The sequence below is a fragment of the Zingiber officinale genome, chromosome 1B, assembly GCF_018446385.1.
Source record: "Zingiber officinale cultivar Zhangliang chromosome 1B, Zo_v1.1, whole genome shotgun sequence".
Lineage (NCBI taxonomy): Eukaryota > Viridiplantae > Streptophyta > Magnoliopsida > Zingiberales > Zingiberaceae > Zingiber > Zingiber officinale.
The window spans coordinates 99,389,419-99,395,059 of record NC_055986.1 but is presented as its reverse complement, the minus strand read 5'-3'; the positions used below and the strand labels follow the sequence as shown (position 1 = coordinate 99,395,059).

The following is a 5,641-nucleotide window of genomic DNA, read 5'->3' as shown; positions in this document are numbered from 1 at the left end:
AACCGTACACTTGCGGTTCGTAACAAGTTTTTGGCGCCGTTGCCGGGGACTATTTTCGATTAACATTAGTTGATTAGCATATCAGTTACTCTAGATATTTTTCTTTTTCTTTTTGTGTTTTCTTTCTTGTTTTCATTATGCATTTTATTTCTTGTCTTTAATTCTGCATTCTTAATTTTTTTCTTATAATTTTTTTTAGATATCATGAGCACTAACATGCCAAGCAGATCCTTAAGAGATTTCTCTACACTCATTTCTGCAAGATTTTTATCTCCTATTGTGTAGCCTCATATTGAAGCAGAAAGTTTCCAACTAGACCCGAAGTTAATTTTCATGATACAAGGTCACAAATTTAGAGGAGAAGTATCAGAAAATCCTTATCTGCACCTTGAGACATTCCTAGAACTTTGTGATATGGTGAATTGTGAAGGAGTGTCAGCAGATGCAGTTCGATTGATAGCATTTTCTTTCAATATCAAGGACAAAGCAAGGACTTGGTTATATTCCCTCTGTCCTCAAAGCATCACAAATTGGAAACAATTGGAAAAGTAATTTCTGGATCATTTTTCCCTCCAAGTAGAATAATTTATATGAGGAATTGCATCACAAATTTTGCTCAGACATATGGAGAATCATTATTTGAAGCATGAGACAGATTCAAAAGTCTACAAAGATAGTGCCCTCATCATGGTTTGAAAAAATGGCTGACCCTACACATATTCTATAGGGAAATTTCTTTCTCAGATAAGTGTTTGTTAGATTCATCAGCTGGAGGTTCTTTTATGGACAAGTGTGTAGACGAAGCATATACATTAATTGATCAAGTGACATTGAACCTCCATGAATGGTCGAACAAAAGTTGGATGGAATCTCCTTCAAAAATTCAAGAAGTGCAAGCCATAAATACTAGAGAGCCTGTCAAACAAAATACAGTTCAACCACCCAAGAATTTTAAAATTCACAAGTCATAGAATGAGGGGTTCAAACATTTGGGGGCGAAGATTGATAGTATAGTTTCAAAATGGTTCAAAGAAGATCCCCCTCCTACACTGATAAGATCTAGTGAAAATGATAATGATCTTAAGTTGAGAAGTGGCAAGAATCATGAAGAACTTCTGAAGAATGACATGTTTAGAATTGAGGAGAAGAACAATAGAAGACCGCATGAACTTAATTTTATTACTCCAGGAAGTTCCCAAAGGCAACAAGTACCTTTTCCTCAACGTTTGATCACACCAACACTAGATAAGAAAGTTGAACCTTCTCCTCGAGCTCAAAGGGAATATGTGATAAAGGAAGTACCTTTCTCAAGCCCTTCACTAAGGGTTCCTTTTCCACAAAAACTAGTGAGGGCCAATGAAGATAAAGATACTGACGAATTCTGTGATACTGGTAGGGTTGAGTACAGATTTCATGATGTGCATAAAGATGAAGACTCTTCAGATGAGGATGTTATTGATAATGTAGTGGTGAACAAGTTTTCATATCTACCTTCTGGATTTACAGGGTATTATGATGAAATTGAATTTTCAGATCAGAAATATGATGTGGTAGATCAACTTAAAACTCCAAGTGAAGTTATTGATCCTCTTATAATTGATTCTCCTATTGAGGATATTGATGTTGGTTTATTTTTTGATGTATGTGTTGATGATGATGATGATATGGAAGGAAGTGTAAGGAACTGTGTTATGGAAGCAGCATCTCAAGAATCACCTCTTTTGTCCACACAACCCTTAGAGATTATGAGAGTTGCAAAGATTGAATATGCTGTGGACCAATGCATAGGGACTTATGCAGAGTTGACAGAGTCTTAAGAATCACCACCTTTGGTAGGACCAACACCTGAGCCAGGGCTAGAGCCATCATTTGATTCAGAAGAAGTCACATCCACATGTTTAGAACTTTCAGGTATCTCTCAGCAAAGTAAGGTTGGTACTTCTTGTGATCTTTTAGAAAATTTTATAGAGGTATCTATATTTGACTTTGTTGGATGTGATTCGGTTTTTATTTCTTATTCTGCTTATCTTAATATGGTTTTGGTTCTATCTTATTTAACATGTATGTGGGAGATTTGTATTTCTTCCGAGTGTGCAGATTTTCATGAGGCCGATATTTGGAAGCTCAATCTGAACCATCTTCGACCACCTGAAAAAACTTCAAAGAAGACGAAGATGAAGAGAGCAATACTTCATTTTTTAACTCCAATATTGAAAGGTCCCTCCATAATAAGAGCCCCTGGTAGGAGGGTTCTAAAATATCTTACCCCTCCAAGAGCGAGATTTCGTTAAATCTAATGAGGTGGTCGAGCTAATGACCTTAAACAAGCGTTTCTTGGGAGGCAACCTAAGTTCATTTTCCTTGTTTTCATCTATGTCTTTAATTCTTTCTAGTTTCATTTCTTTTTTATAATAAACATGTATCCTCTACTTAATTTTTGTTGTCAATCTTCTTTTATATGATTCAAAGATTAGGAGGAGTGTAACTAGATGATGGAGAAGTTAATGACATGGGCATTTGACACGCATCATTTGGTAACTTCTCTTACTTTAAATCTCCTCCACATTGTTTTTAGTTTTCATTGGGATAATGAAAAGTTTAAGTCTGGGGGGATGCATTAGTTGCATTTGGTTTAGTTTAGTTTTTGCTTATTTCTTTTTTCATAATAATTTTTTTTTGCTAGTTGCATCATTCATCACATCATGATTGTTTGTTCCTTAATGCAAAATACTAGCACGTTTATTCTAGATTATATGTGGTTTATGTGTTACTTATGGTGCTAGTATGTGTAGTGATCTATCTTTTTCTATCTAAGATAGCATGAAGTGAGCAATGTTTTACTGTAAGAGTTTAAGTATTGACCTTGTTCTAGGATCTCTATACACTATGCCTAGTTTTGATTGTTGATAACTCTGAAAATAGTCATGATTCATTGAATTGGACTAGTACTTGTGTTTCTAAGGTGATTTCTTAATTACATTTTGGTTACTGGATAACCTTGGTGTTGGTTAGTCCTAGGAAAACGTACCAATTCCACTGTACAAAAAATTTTATACAAGTGCCTAACCTTTCCTTAAATAACCTATTGTGTTCTTTAGAAGTTAAATTAGGAATCACAGACGGAACTTAACATCATTGATTCCAAATTTAACTTATCTGTTCTTAATGGTTTAGATTTAAATCGCAAGCGGAACTTAACACTATTGATTCAAATCCACCTATGTTATTAATTCCATTAAATATTAATTTCCAAAATTGGCTTCCAAGACTATATGGCGAGGCACATGGCCTTCTTGGATATAGGAGCAACCACCACCGCCTAGTCAAAGCCTTTTAAGGAAAGCTAATATTTAATTTCCTTAAATAACTCTAGGTTAACCAAAAAGAACAATCGAATCACAAATTCGAAAAAGAAGAAAACACAAACTCAAAAAATAAATTCGATAAACTAGATCTAATTGCCTTTTGTATTTAGAATTCTTACAAAGAAAATAACTAGTATGATGCGGAAGAAAACTACTAGTTATACATTCTCTTTGTAAGCTAATGACCTCAAGATCTTCTGCCGTATTCCTCGCCTCGCCTTGGATGTGATCGTGTGGGCGACGATCCTCCAAGATGAACACCACCCAAAAGCTTCTTCCTCTTCTTCTAAAATCCGGCCACTACCACCACCAAGGAGAAGAGAGCAAAAGGGAAAAGAGAAGGGAGAGGGAGAGGGCCGACCACTTGAGGTTCTCCAAGCAAGAGAATAAGAATTATGTCTCATGAAGCCTCCTCACCCCTTCTTTTATATTAGTTGTCCAAGGCAAATAAGGGAAGAATTTTTACAAAAATTAAAATCTTCCTCTAGCTATAAAATATCGGAAAAATAGGGAATATTAATAAGGGATTTTTCCGGAATTTTTGGAAATTTTTCGGGAATTTTTCGGAGCTCGTATGGATAAGTTCACGGGGATAAAAACGGAGTCCGGAAAAGCCTGTTTAAGCTACCCGAATTAAACGAGGAAAAGTTTAATTATCTTATTTCTTTTATTTTTCTTTTATTCTTTTTTTTTGTCCGCCGAGTTCTCCCCGCGTGCCTTAGCCTCCCTCCTCGTGTCGAGCCACCATTTCTGCCCAAAACCGCTCGGAGGCGGTTTCTTCTTCTCTTCCCCTCTCTTCTTCTCCTCTACCGATCGTCGCTGTGCCCTAGCCGACTTCACTCTCCGCCGCGCCGATCTTCCATCGCCAGCCACTCGAGTAGCGCTGGCCACCCCTTACCGCCGTGCCCTAAGTCCCCTTTGGATCTGCGCGCCGACGCCGATCATCGGCCACAGGAACTCCAGCGCCGCACTGTGCTATAGCCCGGCCACCAACATCGGGTGTGGTCGCGACAGAGGACGAGGCTAGACCTAGCCCTCAGTTGATCTTCTTCCTCTCTTTCTCGGAGTCGCCAGCCGAACCCTTGGTCCGCCTGAGTGCTGACAGCCGGCGTCACTGTTTCTCCACGCGAGCAACCAACGCTGAGGTTCTCTCTCCCTTCTCCCTCACTGTGGTTACATTCCGTGCCCTATTTTGGATTCACAGTCGGCCGACTCTCCTTCTTCATGGCGTGCCCTAGGTTACTTCATACTGCCGGATCCAAACAAGACAGCAGAGAGGTGAGCAAGCATCAGTGGTTTCATTAGGAAGGTCCCACAGTCCTGATCGATTGGTGCCACTGTCGTTTTCGTGAGGACAGCATCGTTCATAGGCGAGCCACGACTCTGATCACCCTGTTCCGGCAGACAGGAGGCTATGGTCACAAGATTAAGGTAAGTGATTTAAATATGGTATTTGAGTTGGGCAGTTGATTCATTTGTAGTGTTGAATCTGGATTGTCGTTAGGAAGGCAGTGACGTAGTGTTGCTCCAGTCGGTGTTGCCACCTCAATCAGCTTGCTACGATTTGGACTAGGGTAAGGTTTGTATAACAGTAAATTTATGCCAAATTATATCCATTGTTATGTTAGCTATATGAGATAGATTCTAGTGTTTAAGTGTGAAGTGTTAATGGTGAGCAAAGGATTAGTTCATTTCTGGATATTGAGGTTGCTAATCTGTATAGCTTGCATAATGGGTGATTAGTTGATTATGTGTTAATAAGAGTTAATGAAGCTAACCCTAGATGGTCGGTGGATTAGAAATTTGTTTAGCTGTTTGTTTATAATTAACTTAGCTAAACTGTATGATTTACTACAGGAATTTGACGCGAGACGAGTATCTCGATTATCGGATTGGACATTTTCGATTGGAGGCGGGTACTTTTGACTTATTGTCTTTGATATGCTTAGTAATTAAATTAACAAGATGCATTAATTGTGTTTCTTACTTATTTCGGTTAATCACTGCCCAATACATGCTACCTGTTGATTGATTGTTTGTTTACATCTTGTATGGATATGTACCTGATTCCACATGCTCATGGGTAGTGATATAACCATATTTTACCATGTCAGGACCTAGGTTTGATACCTTATATGATCAGATACCTTGATATGATTCATTCGCTTTGGTGCACATTATGATATGTCCAGAGATTGGTTTAGTATATTACCATGTTTAGTGACATGCACCATTCGCATGATTGCATGCTGAGTGATTGATTGCTCCTTTATTGT

At 38.3% G+C, this 5,641-nt stretch overlaps 1 non-coding gene across 1 annotated transcript; it reads right to left on the bottom strand.

Moving 5' to 3' along the window:
* Positions 1-588: 588 nt before the first annotated feature.
* Positions 589-694, bottom strand: LOC121993688. The gene has a single exon (XR_006115368.1). It is a non-coding gene; the product is annotated as a small nucleolar RNA R71 (small nucleolar RNA).
* Positions 695-5,641: the final 4,947 nt, after the last annotated feature.